The following is a 15,677-nucleotide window of genomic DNA, read 5'->3' as shown; positions in this document are numbered from 1 at the left end:
TGAAAAAATTTAAAATGTTGCATTTTTCTAACTTTGAAGCTCTCTGCTTGTAAGGAAAAAAGACATTCCAAATAAATGATATATTGATTCACATATACAATATGTCTACTTTATGTTGGAATCATAAAGTTGACATGATTTTACTTTTGGAAGACATAAGAGGGCTTCAAATTTCCGCAGCAATTTTCCAATTTTTCACAAAATTTTCAAAATCTGAATTTTTCATGGACCAGTTAAGGTTTGAAGTGCATTAGAAATAACCCATAAATGACCCATTATAAAAACTGCACCCCTCAAAGTATTCAAACTGACATTCAGTAAGTTTGTTAACCCTTTAGGTGTTTCACGGGAATAGCAGCAAAGTGAAGGAGAAAATTAAAAATCTTCATTTTTTACACTCGCATGTTCTTGTAGACCCAGTTTTTGAATTTTTACGAGGGGTAAAAGGAGAAAAATCCCCTCAAAATTTGTAACCCAATTTTTCTCAAGTAAGGAAATATCTCATATGTGTATGTCAAGTGTTAGGCGGGCGCATTAGAGGGCACAGAAGGGAAGGAGAGACAATAGGATTTTGGAGAGTGAGTTTTTCTGAAATGGTTTTTGGGGGGCATCTCACATTTAGGAAGCCCCTATGGTGCCAGAACAGCAAAAAAAAAACGAAAAAAAAAAAAACGAAAAAAAAAAAAAACACATGGCATACCATTTTGGTAACTACACCCCTCAAGGCACGTGACAAGGGGTCCAGTGAGCCTTAACACCCCACAGGTGTTTGACAACTTTTCGTTAAAGTAGGATATGTAAATGAATAAAAAAAAATACTTTCACTAAAGTGCAGTTTTCCCCCCCAAATTTAACAATTTTACAAAGGGTAATGGGAGAAAATGCCCCCCAACATTTGTAACCCCATCACTTCAGAGTATGGAAATACCCCATGTTAATACGTAAAATGCACTGAGGGCAAACTACAATGCTCAGAAGAGAAGGCGTCACATTTGGCTTTTGGAAAGTAAATTTTGCTGAAATGGTTTTTGGGGGGGCATGTCACAACAGCAAAAAAAATATAAAAAACCCACATGGCCTACTATTTTGGAAACTACACCCCTCAGGGAATGTAACAAGGTGTTTGACGACTTTTTGTTAAAGTTGGATGTGTAAATGGAAAAAAAAAAAATTTCACTAAAGTGCTATTTTTCCCCCCAAATTTTAAATTTTTTCAAGGGGTAATAGGAGAAAAAAACCTTCAAAATGTGAAACCCTATTTCTTCTGAGTATGGAAATACCCCATGTGTGGACGTCAAGTGCACTGCCGACGCACTACAGTGCTCAGAAGAGAAGGAGCTCCATCGAGAGTTTGGAAAGAGAATTTGTATGGAATGGAAGGTGCCAGGTGCCATGTGCGTTCACAAAGCCCCCCTGTGGTGCCAGAACAGTGGACCCCCCCACATGTGACCCCATTTTGTAAACTACACCCCTCACAGAATGTAATGAGGGGTGCAGTGAGCATTTACACCCCACTGGCGTTTGATAGATCTTTGGAACAGTGGGCTGAGCAAATGAAAAAAATTACATTTTTCATTTTCACGGACCACTGTTTCAAAAATCTGTCAGTCACCTGTGGGGCATAAATGCTCCCTGTACCCCTTATTACATTCCGTGAGGGGTGTAGTTTCCAAAATGGGGTCACAAGTGGGGAGGGTCCATTGTTCTGGCACTATGGGGGGCTTTGTCAACACATGTGGATTTCAATTCCGGAGAATGGAGCTCCTTCTCTTCAGAGCATTGTAGTTCGCCCGCAGAGCACTTTACATCCATATATGGGGTATGTTCTTACTCAGAAGAAATGGGGTTACAAATTTTGGGGGGCTTTCTTCCTATTTTCTCTTGTGAAAATGAAAACTTTAGGGTAACACCAGCCTTTTAGTGAACATTTTTTTTTTCATTTTCCCATCCAACTTTAACGAAAATTCATCAAACACCTGTGGGGTGTTAAAGCTCACTATACCCCTTGTCACGTTCCTTGAGGGGTGTAGTTTTCAAAATGCGCTCACATGTGGGTATTTATTTTTTTGCGTTTATGTCAGAACCGCTGTAAAATCAGCCACCCCTGTGCAAATCACCAATTTAGGCTTCAAAATGTACATAGTGCACTCTCACTCCTGAGCCTTGTTGTGTGCCCGCAGAGCATTTTACACCCACATATGGGGTTTTTCCGGAAGGGGTAAAAGGAGAAAGCCCCCCAAAATTTGTAGTGCAATTTCTCCCGAGTACGGAAATACCCCATATGCAGCCCTAAACTGTTTCCTTGAAATACGACAGGGCTCCGAAGTGAGAGAGCACCATGCGCATTTGAGGACTAAATTAGGGATTGCATAGAGGTATTCTATTCTTCTGTCTGGGCATGATGGGAGTTGTAGTTTTGCAACATCTGGAGGGCTACAGTTTAGAGACCACTGTATAGTGGATCCCGGGAGCCGCATCGCCGTCCTCTGCTGCCAGCGATCCCCGCCGCTGATCGTTGCCTCCGCCGCGGTAAGTGGACTCTGGGGCCGGTCCCCGTCTGTTTCCCCGTCCTGCCCCGCTTATTGTGGGTGGGCAGAACGGGGAAACCGAAAGTTAACCCCCCCCCCCCCCCACCTCCGATCTGCTATTGGTCGTCGCTTATAGACGACCAATAGCAGGGATAGGCGGGGTGGCACCCCCACCCCTGCCACCTCACTCCTATCCCTTCAGGGGGATCATGGGTGTCTTTGACAACCCCAACCCCCCTTATATTCCGGGCCACCATAGACCCGTAATTGCGCAAATCGCCAGTGTGAATTCACCAGCGATTTGCTGTGATCGCCAACAAGGGGGGGGGGGGGTCCTTAACTATCAGGGAGCTTAGACGTACGCTTATGTCCATGGTCCTTAAGGGGTTAATAACTGAAGTGAGACTGAATAACTGAATCAGAAGTGAGACCCGGTGCAAGAGTTTTCTCAGCCTCTGTACTACAACCCCCATCATGGAACAGAGTCTGTTCCATGAGGGGGGCGGGGGGGTTGTAGTACAAACACTAATGTAGCCTCCCCAGCAACCGGCAGACTCCCGCAGCCGGGGAACTACTACTCCCCTCATGGACACAAGTCTGTTCCATGATGGGAGTAGTAGTAGTCCCGGCTGCGAGTCTGTAGGATGAGGTGTTAAAACTGCCGTACATGACGGATGTTATAACTGGTGTTAATGGATGAATATTAGGGATCGACCGATTATCGGCACGGCCGATATTATCGGCCGATATTCACGTTTTTTCCCGTTATCGGTATCGGCTTCTAACGTTCCGATAATGCGCAAAACAAGGCGTGCGCACGAATCGCGGGACTTCAGTCCCGGCCCTGAACTGAAGTCCCGCGATTCGTGCGCACACCTTGTTTTGCCATGCGGAGCAATTGCCTGACAGCTGACAGCACGGTGGAGCAGGAGCTGTCAGCTGTCCCGCTCCCTAACCTTTCTCACGCTGCCATCCACGGCAGGGGCATCCCTAGGTCAAATTATCTGGGGCCTGAGCCCCATATATCAGCAAAGGAGGCGGTAGTGGCATATTTACAGGGGCCGTTCATCTGCCCTTGCACTTTTTCTTGTAATAAAGCATATGCGGACCTCGCCGCTCTCCTCCCCTTCAGCACTGAAGGGGACCTCGCTCCGGGCCGGTGTTATAAAGGAAACTGTGTCCCTGTGGAGGAGAGTCACATTCTGCTACAGGGACACAGTTTTCTTTATTACAACAGCGATGAGTTAACAGGCAGGGACGCAGCACACCACGCAGGCACGAGCCTAACGTCACGGTCCGTACCCTGGCTGGAGGAGGAGAAGGAGGACATCCCGCCGCCACAGAGCCGCTTCAGCTGTCCTCCCCACAAGGTGGGTGAAAAGGAGGATGGGAGAGAGAAAGAGCAGTATGGAATGAGGGAGGGGGCTGTAATTGGAGTGTAGAAAATCACAGGGGGGGGGGGGGGGGTTAGAAGATAATAAAGCATCAAAGAGGTGTGTGTGTGGTGTGTGTGTGTTTGATGGCAGAGAAGAAGTTTTAATAATTATAGAGGAGTCAGGGAGGAGGGCAGAAAAGTGTGGTGGAGAAGGAGACAAGGGGATCTGGGGGGGGACTTAGTGGCTGGAGGAGGATAACAGAGGGTCTGAGAGTGACTAAGGCAGTGGGGTCCAAACTGTGGCCCTCCAGATGTTGCAAAACTACAACTACCAGCATGCCCGGACAGCCAATGGAACCGGCATGCTGGGAATTGTAGTTTTGCAACATCTGGAGGGCCACAGTTTGGACACCACTGGACTAAGGGTTCCGAACAAGGGGAAAAGGGGGATCTGGAGGAGAACTAAGAGGCCTGGGGGGAATAAGCGCTCATCCACACTGCGGACATTCGGCTGGCATAATTTCACTGTGGAAATCCACTAGCAGCAGAGTCCTATTGTTTAAAATGGGATTCTGCTGCTCTGTGTATACTGTGGAATTGCCACAGTGGAATTATGCTGGCGCAATGGACGTCTTCCCAAAGAATGAACATGTTTATTCTTTGGGTAGTATTCTGCCACACTGCATTGCTGTCAGCGTGGTCCTATCACTGGGGACTTAGGTGGCGCCTGCTGCAGGCAGAATTCTGCCGACTGAATGTCCGCAGTGTGGGCAAGCCCTTAGAGGTCTGAAAGACGAGGACAAAGGTGAGTCTGGTGGGGGGGACTTAGGGGTCCGGGGGAGGTCACTACAAGGGTGGGATTCTGCCAAACAGATGAAAATGTATGGCATGATGTCTGGCAGGGTTATATTTAAGGGCATAGGGGGAGATTTATCAAAACCTGTCCAGAGGAAAAGTTGCTGAGTTGCCCGTAGCAACCAATCAGATCGCTTCTTTCACTTTGCAGAGGCCTTGTTAAAAATGAAAGAAGTGATCTGATTGGTTGCTATGGGCAACTCAGCAACTTTTCCTCTGGACAGATTTTGATGAATCTCCCCCATAGTATCTGGCAGGATTACAATGATTATTGTCTACATACAGACAATGAGGATCTGCTGACAAAATGAGGAACCAATGATGTCCAAGCGTTAACTCTGCAGAGAAGATGGAAGAAGACCTGGCGTCTGGACCAGATGAAGAAAAAAAGAAAATACAGCAGAGAAGACGTCTCCTGTGAGTCAAACCATTGTATAGTCTGCCTGTTTCTCATCTGAGCTGTAGTCACTTGAAAGTCCTGCAGTGAAACTATACCCCAATAAGTGGCTCTCAAGCTGTGACAAAACTACAACTCCCTGAAGCTTTCCATGGATGATGGGAGTTGTTCCTTTGCAACAGCTGAAAAGCCACTTGAACCAAGGAGATTTCACCATGCAGCCCATTTTATTTTGGTGGGAGTCCAACTGCTGGGTCCCCCACAAAAAAAAAGGGAGAAATAGCCGATAATTTATACCGGAATATCGGTTTAAATTATCGGCCTTAACCTCAACAGATTATCGGTATCGGCCCTAAAAAATCAATATCGGTCGATCCCTAATGTATATGCCCGTTATTTCAACGGACGTTATTCAGCCATTAGCTCCTGTTATTTCATCCATTATTATACATCAGTTTTTACACAGAAAACTGATGTTTAATAACAGATGAATACTCATAGTGTGAAAATAGCCTTACTGTATGTAACGTTGGCCTATGGCAGAGTTTCCCCAAGCAGGGAGCCTTTCGCTGTCTGGGCATGTTGGGAGTTGTAATTTTGCAACAGCTAGTGGCACCCTAGTTGGGAAACACTGGCCTATGGTAAAGCATGCCATTACACTTGCCGCCAAATATGGCTCACGTATCTTTTTAGGCCAGGTTCACACTAAAGAATTTCCGATCAGAATACCGCTTTGAAATTCCACTCAAAAATCGTGGTGCAGCAGAGTCCTATTCCTGGCAATGAGATTCTGCTGCATTACCCACACCACAGAATTTCAGCAGAAAAACATTTCTCCATGGAATTGTATCCGCCAAAAGATCGTACTCTGTCATTCTTTTGGCGGTACTAGCAACCAGTCAGCACCGGCCGCTTCGGAATCTTCAGCCGGAATATTTCCATATGTAGTTTCCGTAGTCTACACTGTGGGCAATAGAACGTCCCTGACCTTATGAAAGCACAATAGGGAACAGAACATATAGCACAAGGTCATTATCTCGCAGCATGCTTGGCGCACATTTTGCGCACCAAAAAAAAAAAAAAAACTTGTGCCGTATGCGAATTTGTGCTCTGAACAATAACGTGCGCTGTAGATCACACCGTCAGGGGAGGGTCACAGGTGCCGTATTTTGCTGCTCAGTTGTCAATATGTCGCAAAACCAACATGGCGCGTGTGACCCTACCATCACACACGCGGATCAGTGACATCACATATTCAATGCTAAATATATTTTGGGCAGGCAAGGCGTAGAGTAATGATGCAGGTCCGAATCTGCAACAATGTACGCAACTGAAACCTGAGGGCACTTCTGATGCCTATTCTGCAGTGTATTTATAGCCTTGTTTGCCAACCAGGGTGCCTCCAGCTGTTGCAAAACTACAACTCCCAGCATGCCCAGACAGCCTTCGGCGGCTGTCTGGGCATGCTGGGAGTTGTAGTTTTGCAACAGCTGGAGGCTCCCTAGTTTGCAGACACTGATTTATATAATAGAGAATTACACAAGAACAGAGCATAAAGATGAAGAAAAGACAGCATTATGGACAGTGACTGGTCACCTATAGTTAAATGCCAGGCAATTCCTATTGCAGTCAATATATATATATATATATATATATATATATATATATATATATATATATATTATCCCCTCCTCCAAAGTATTCATTCATCTTCTGTAAGAAGGCATGCTGGGACTTGTAGTACATGAACAGCTACAGGTTCTACATTAGCTTATAGTCTGATGCGAACAAAGAGTGACCCACCTCATGCAGGAACACCTCAGTGCCAGCAGTCAGGGCACGCTCAGGACAATGACACATGTACTGGCAGTCACTGACCCAGTGTAACGGACGCTCGCTGTGTACAGGAAGCTTCTTATCACCTGAAAACACTACACTTCCCGGCCCCGCCCACACGCTCTTTCACAGCTAATCAGTATATCTCGTCTAAGAAACCAATCAGCGGGCCGGATACAGCTGCTGCCACACGAGGCGCCCAGGAGAGAGGCGCTGTGATTGGCTGGGAGCGGCTGCCTGCGCGTGTGTCACTGTTTACACAGAGCTGTGGAGGGAAGAAAGGAGGGAGATTTGTAAGTGAAGTTCACAGTGAGGCGCGTGCTCTGTATACTGTACAGCGGCTGATACTGTATATACTGTGCATACGCCTCCTGTGTGACTGGTACTGTATATACTGTGCATACACCTCTCTATATGACTGGTACTGTATAAACTGTACATACACCTCCCTGTGTGACTGGTACTGTATATACTGTGCATACACCTCTCTATATGACTGGTACTGTATATATACTGTACATACACCTCCCTGTGTGACTGGTACTGTATATACTGTGCATACACCTCTCTATATGACTGGTACTGTATATACTGTACATACACCTCCCTGTGTGACTGGTACTGTATATACTGTGCATACACCTCTCTATATGACTGGTACTGTATATACTGTACATACACCTCCCTGTGTGACTGGTACTGTATATACTGTGCATACACCTCCCTGTGTGACTGGTACTGTATATACTGTGCATACACCTCTCTATATGACTGGTACTGTATATACTGTACATACACCTCCCTGTGTGACTGGTACTGTATATACTGTGCATACACCTCTCTATATGACTGGTACTGTATATACTGTACATACACCTCCCTGTGTGACTGGTACTGTATATACTGTGCATACACCTCCCTGTGTGACTGGTACTGTATATACTGTGCATACACCTCTCTATATGACTGGTACTGTATAAACTGTACATACACCTCCCTGTGTGACTGGTACTGTATATACTGTGCATTCACCTCCCTGTGTGACTGGTACTGTATATACTGTGCATACACCTCTCTATATGACTGGTACTGTATATACTGTACATACACCTCCCTGTGTGACTGGTACTGTATATACTGTGCATACACCTCCCTGTGTGACTGGTACTGTATATACTGTGCATACACCTCTCTATATGACTGGTACTTTATATACTGTACACACACCTCCCTGTGTGACTGGTACTGTATATACTGTGCATACACCTCCCTGTGTGACTGGTACTGTATATACTGTACATTCACCTCCCTGTGTGACTGGTACTGTATATACTGTGCATACACCTCCCTGTGTGACTGATACCGTATATACTGTACATACACCTCCCTGTGTGACTGGTACTGTATATACTGTGCATACACCTCTCTATATGACTGGTACTGTATATACTGTACATACACCTCCCTGTGTGACTGGTACTGTATATACTGTACATACACCTCTCTATATGGCTGGTACTGTATATACTGTACATACACCTCCCTGTGTGACTGGTACTGTATATACTGTGCATACACCTCTCTATATGACTGGTACTGTATATACTGTACATACACCTCCCTGTGCGACTGGTACTGTATATACTGTACATACACCTCTCTATATGGCTGGTACTATATATACTGTACATACACCTCCCTGTGTGACTGGTACTGTATATACTGTACATACACCTCCCTGTGTGACTGATACTGTATATACTGTACATACACCTCCCTGTGTGACTGGTACTGTATATACTGTGCATACACCTCTCTATATGACTGGTACTGTATATACTGTACATACACCTCCCTGTGTGACTGGTACTGTATATACTGTACATACACCTCCCTGTGTGACTGGTACTGTATATACTGTGCATACACCTCTCTATATGACTGGTACTGTATAAACTGTACATACACCTCCCTGTGTGACTGGTACTGTATATACTGTGCATACACCTCCCTGTGTGACTGGTACTGTATATACTGTGCATACACCTCTCTATATGACTGGTACTGTATATACTGTACATACACCTCCCTGTGTGACTGGTACTGTATATACTGTGCATACACCTCTCTATATGACTGGTACTGTATATACTGTACATACACCTCCCTGTGTGACTGGTACTGTATATACTGTGCATACACCTCCCTGTGTGACTGGTACTGTATATACTGTGCATACACCTCTCTATATGACTGGTACTGTATAAACTGTACATACACCTCCCTGTGTGACTGGTACTGTATATACTGTGCATTCACCTCCCTGTGTGACTGGTACTGTATATACTGTGCATACACCTCTCTATATGACTGGTACTGTATATACTGTACATACACCTCCCTGTGTGACTGGTACTGTATATACTGTGCATACACCTCCCTGTGTGACTGGTACTGTATATACTGTGCATACACCTCTCTATATGACTGGTACTTTATATACTGTACACACACCTCCCTGTGTGACTGGTACTGTATATACTGTGCATACACCTCCCTGTGTGACTGGTACTGTATATACTGTACATTCACCTCCCTGTGTGACTGGTACTGTATATACTGTGCATACACCTCCCTGTGTGACTGATACCGTATATACTGTACATACACCTCCCTGTGTGACTGGTACTGTATATACTGTGCATACACCTCTCTATATGACTGGTACTGTATATACTGTACATACACCTCCCTGTGTGACTGGTACTGTATATACTGTACATACACCTCTCTATATGGCTGGTACTGTATATACTGTACATACACCTCCCTGTGTGACTGGTACTGTATATACTGTGCATACACCTCTCTATATGACTGGTACTGTATATACTGTACATACACCTCCCTGTGCGACTGGTACTGTATATACTGTACATACACCTCTCTATATGGCTGGTACTATATATACTGTACATACACCTCCCTGTGTGACTGGTACTGTATATACTGTACATACACCTCCCTGTGTGACTGATACTGTATATACTGTACATACACCTCCCTGTGTGACTGGTACTGTATATACTGTGCATACACCTCTCTATATGACTGGTACTGTATATACTGTACATACACCTCCCTGTGTGACTGGTACTGTATATACTGTACATACACCTCTCTATATGGCTGGTACTATATATACTGTACATACACCTCCCTGTGTGACTGGTACTGTATATACTGTGCATACACCTCTCTATATGACTGGTACTGTATATACTGTACATACACCTCCCTGTGTGACTGGTACTGTATATACTGTGCATACACCTCTCTATATGACTGGTACTGTATATATACTGTACATACACCTCCCTGTGTGACTGGTACTGTATATATACTGTACATACACCTCTCTATATGACGGGTACTGTATATATACTGTACATACACCTCCCTGTGTGACTGGTACTGTATATATACTGTGCATACACCTCTCTATATGACTGGTACTGTATATACTGTACATACACCTCCCTGTGTGACTGGTACTGTATATACTGTGCATACACCTCCCTGTGTGACTGGTACTGTATATACTGTGCATACACCTCTCTATATGACTGGTACTGTATATATTGTACATACACCTCCCTGTGTGACTGGTACTGTATATACTGTGCATACACCTCTCTATATGACTGGTACTGTATATACTGTACATACACCTCCCTGTGTGACTGGTACTGTATATACTGTGCATACACCTCCCTGTGTGACTGGTACTGTATATACTGTGCATACACCTCTCTATATGACTGGTACTGTATAAACTGTACATACACCTCCCTGTGTGACTGGTACTGTATATACTGTGCATTCACCTCCCTGTGTGACTGGTACTGTATATACTGTGCATACACCTCTCTATATGACTGGTACTGTATATACTGTACATACACCTCCCTGTGTGACTGGTACTGTATATACTGTGCATACACCTCCCTGTGTGACTGGTACTGTATATACTGTGCATACACCTCTCTATATGACTGGTACTTTATATACTGTACACACACCTCCCTGTGTGACTGGTACTGTATATACTGTGCATACACCTCCCTGTGTGACTGGTACTGTATATACTGTACATTCACCTCCCTGTGTGACTGGTACTGTATATACTGTGCATACACCTCCCTGTGTGACTGATACCGTATATACTGTACATACACCTCCCTGTGTGACTGGTACTGTATATACTGTGCATACACCTCTCTATATGACTGGTACTGTATATACTGTACATACACCTCCCTGTGTGACTGGTACTGTATATACTGTACATACACCTCTCTATATGGCTGGTACTGTATATACTGTACATACACCTCCCTGTGTGACTGGTACTGTATATACTGTGCATACACCTCTCTATATGACTGGTACTGTATATACTGTACATACACCTCCCTGTGCGACTGGTACTGTATATACTGTACATACACCTCTCTATATGGCTGGTACTATATATACTGTACATACACCTCCCTGTGTGACTGGTACTGTATATACTGTACATACACCTCCCTGTGTGACTGATACTGTATATACTGTACATACACCTCCCTGTGTGACTGGTACTGTATATACTGTGCATACACCTCTCTATATGACTGGTACTGTATATACTGTACATACACCTCCCTGTGTGACTGGTACTGTATATACTGTACATACACCTCTCTATATGGCTGGTACTATATATACTGTACATACACCTCCCTGTGTGACTGGTACTGTATATACTGTGCATACACCTCTCTATATGACTGGTACTGTATATACTGTACATACACCTCCCTGTGTGACTGGTACTGTATATACTGTGCATACACCTCTCTATATGACTGGTACTGTATATATACTGTACATACACCTCCCTGTGTGACTGGTACTGTATATATACTGTACATACACCTCTCTATATGACGGGTACTGTATATATACTGTACATACACCTCCCTGTGTGACTGGTACTGTATATATACTGTACATACACCTCTCTATATGACGGGTACTGTATATATACTGTACATACACCTCCCTGTGTGACTGGTACTGTATATACTGTACATACACCTCCCTGTGTGACTGGTACTGTATATACTGTGCATACACCTCTCTATATGACTGGTACTGTATATACTGTACATACACCTCCCTGTGTGACTGGTACTGTATATACTGTACATACACCTCTCTATATGGCTGGTACTATATATACTGTACATACACCTCCCGGTGTGACTGGTACTGTATATACTGTACATACACCTCCCTGTGTGACTGGTACTGTATATACTGTGCATACACCTCTCTATATGACTGGTACTGTATATACTGTACATACACCTCCCTGTGTGACTGGTACTGTATATACTGTACATACACCTCTCTATATGGCTGGTACTATATATACTCTACATACACCTCCCTGTGTTACTGATACTGTATATACTGTGCATACACCTCTCTATATGACTGGTACTGTATATACTGTACATACACCTCCCTGTGTGACTGGTACTGTATATACTGTGCATACACCTCTCTATATGGCTGGTACTGTATATACACTGTACATACACCTCACTGTGTGACTGGTACTGTATATACTGTGCATACACCTCTCTATATGACGTACTGTATATACTGTACATACACCTCCCTGTGTGACTGGTACTGTATATACTGTACATACACCTCCCTGTGTGACTGGTACTGTATATACTGTGCATACACCTCTCTATATGGCTGGTACTATATATACTGTACATACACCTCCCTGTGTGACTGGTACTGTATATACTGTGCATACACCTCTCTATATGACTGGTACTGTATATACTGTACATACACCTCCCTGTGTGACTGGTACTGTATATACTGTACATACACCTCCCTGTGTGACTGGTACTGTATATACTGTACATACACCTCCCTGTGTGACTGATACTGTATATACTGTACATACACCTCCCTGTGTGTCTGGTACTGTATATACTGTACATACACCTCTCTATATGACGGGTAATGTATATATACTGTACATACACCTCCCTGTGTGACTGGTACTGTATATACTGTACATACACCTCCCTGTGTGACTGGTACTGTATATACTGTGCATACACCTCTCTATATGGCTGGTACTATATATACTGTACATACACCTCCCTGTGTGACTGATACTGTATATACTGTGCATTCACCTCCATGTGTGACTGATACCGTATATACTGTGCATACACCTCTCTATATGACTGGTACTGTATATACTGTACATACACCTCCTGTGTGACTGGTACTGTATATATTGTACATACACCTCCTGTGTGACTGGTACTGTATATACTGTACATACACCTCCCTGTGTGACTGATACTGTATATACTGTTCATACACCTCTCTATATGACTGATACTGTATATACTGTGCATTCACCTCACTGTGTGACTGATACTGTATATACTGTGCATACACCTCTCTATATGACTGGTACTGTATATACTGTGCATTCACCTCCCTGTATGACTGGTACTGTATATACTGTACATACACCTCCTGTGTGACTGGTACTGTATATATACTGTACATACACCTCCCTGTGTGACTGATACTATATATACTGTGCATTCACCTCCCTGTGTGACTGATACTGTATATACTGTGCATACACCTCTCTATATGACTGGTACTGTATATACTGTGCATTCACCTCCCTGTGTGACTGATACTGTATATACTGTGCATACACCTCTCTATATGACTGGTGCAGTATATACTGTACATATACCTCCTGTGTGACTGGTACTGTATATATACTGTACATACTCCTCTCTAAATGACTGTTACTGTATATACTGTACATACACCTCCTGTGTGACTGGTACTGTATATATACTGTACATACTCCTCTCTAAATGACTGGTACTGTATATATACTGTACATACTCCTCTCTAAATGACTGGTACTGTATATATACTGTACATACTCCTCTCTAAATGACTGGTACTGTATATATACTGTACATACTCCTCTCTAAATGACTGGTACTGTATATACTGTGCATACACCTCTCTGTGTGACTGGCACTGTATATATTGTACATACTCCTCTCTAAATGACTGGTACTGTATATATACTGTACATACTCCTCTCTAAATGACTGGTACTGTATATATACTGTACATACTCCTCTAAATGACTGGTACTGTATATACTGTACATACACCTCTCTGTGTGACTGGCACTGTATATATTGTACATACTCCTCTCTAAATGACTGGTACTGTATATATACTGTACATACTCCTCTCTAAATGACTGGTACTGTATATATACTGTACATACTCCTCTCTAAATGACTGGTACTGTATATACTGTACATACACCTCTCTGTGTGACTGGCACTGTTACTGTACATACACCTCCCTCTATGACTGGCACTGTACATACTGTAAAAGAAAAATATTGTGAATTTAGCTCACCATTGTGAATTGCTCATTCAAATTAACGAGGCTGATTATTGGGAGGGAGCAAACCGAAATCACTAAACTAGAAGATGAAATATGTAGTATCACAGAATCACTGAAACAATCTGAACACTTACCAGAACTTCATAAGTTACATGAAAAAAATGAACCAAAACTTAACCTGAAGAGTAAATTTAAGAGGGACCTCAAGGATTATGCAGATAATTCGATATACACCTGGTATAGAAACAGAAAATCCATTCCTCGATCACTTCTGAAAATCTGTATAACCATACCGTTACCGTTAATAACAAATGTTACATTTAGTTCATCTGACAATGAAAGCACGGATAACTGTACCGATCTCTCAGACACTGAGGAGACAATAACTACGGACACCCGGAGGTACCCTGCTTCTAGACAAAATAATCCTTACAATTCCGCTGTACCATCCAATTTGCCTTCTTTTTTAGAGACAGGCGCACAAAAGAAAAAAAAGGAAAAGACATAAACATGGAAAAACAAGGAGAGCAGAGCGGGAACATACAAACCAAAACAAGAGCGAAACGCAAATGATAGATACTATGGACTCAAACTTATCAGATACCATACTCACTTCAGCACAAATTGCCCTATTAACTAAAGGACTTACGTTTGTTCCAACAAAAAGACGGAATCTCTATTAATCCCTTAAGGGGTTAAGGACCAGGCCAATTTTCACTGTAGGACCAGAGCGTTTTTTGCACATCTGACCACTGTCACTTTAAGCATTAATAACTCTGAGATGCTTTTACCTTTCATTCTGATTCCGAGTTTTTTCATGACATATTCTACTTTATGTAAGAGGTAAAATTTTGTCGATACTTGCATCATTTCTTGGTGAAAAATTCCAAAATTTTATGAAAAAATTGGAAATTTAGCATTTATCTAATTTTGAAGCTCTCTGCTTGTAAGGAAAATAGACATTCCAAATAAATTATATTTTGATTCACAAATACAATATGTCTACTTTATATTAACATCATAAAGTTGAGATGTTTTTACTTTTGGAAGACATCAGAGGGCTTCAAAGTTCAGCAGCAATTTTCCAATTTTTCACAAAGTTTTCAAAATCTGAATTTTTCATGGACCATTTCAGGGTTGA

General features: G+C 43.1%; 1 protein-coding gene across 2 annotated transcripts in view; it reads right to left on the bottom strand.

Annotated features, from left to right (window-relative positions):
• Window positions 1-7,162, bottom strand: part of RTTN (rotatin) — a 259,753-nt gene extending 252,591 nt beyond the window's left edge. Inside the window, exon 1 of one of the 2 annotated variants that reach the window (XR_008844181.1) lies at window positions 6,959-7,162. The gene's annotated coding sequence lies outside the window, so the exon portion shown is untranslated. The remainder of the gene's footprint in view (window positions 1-6,958) is intronic. The other variant, XM_056521457.1, reaches the window with a different exon arrangement.
• Between the last annotated feature and the right edge of the window lie 8,515 nt (window positions 7,163-15,677).

This window comes from Hyla sarda, chromosome 5 (genome assembly GCF_029499605.1).
Source record: "Hyla sarda isolate aHylSar1 chromosome 5, aHylSar1.hap1, whole genome shotgun sequence".
NCBI classification, from domain to species: domain Eukaryota; kingdom Metazoa; phylum Chordata; class Amphibia; order Anura; family Hylidae; genus Hyla; species Hyla sarda.
This window is presented reverse-complemented; position numbering and strand designations above follow the sequence as displayed.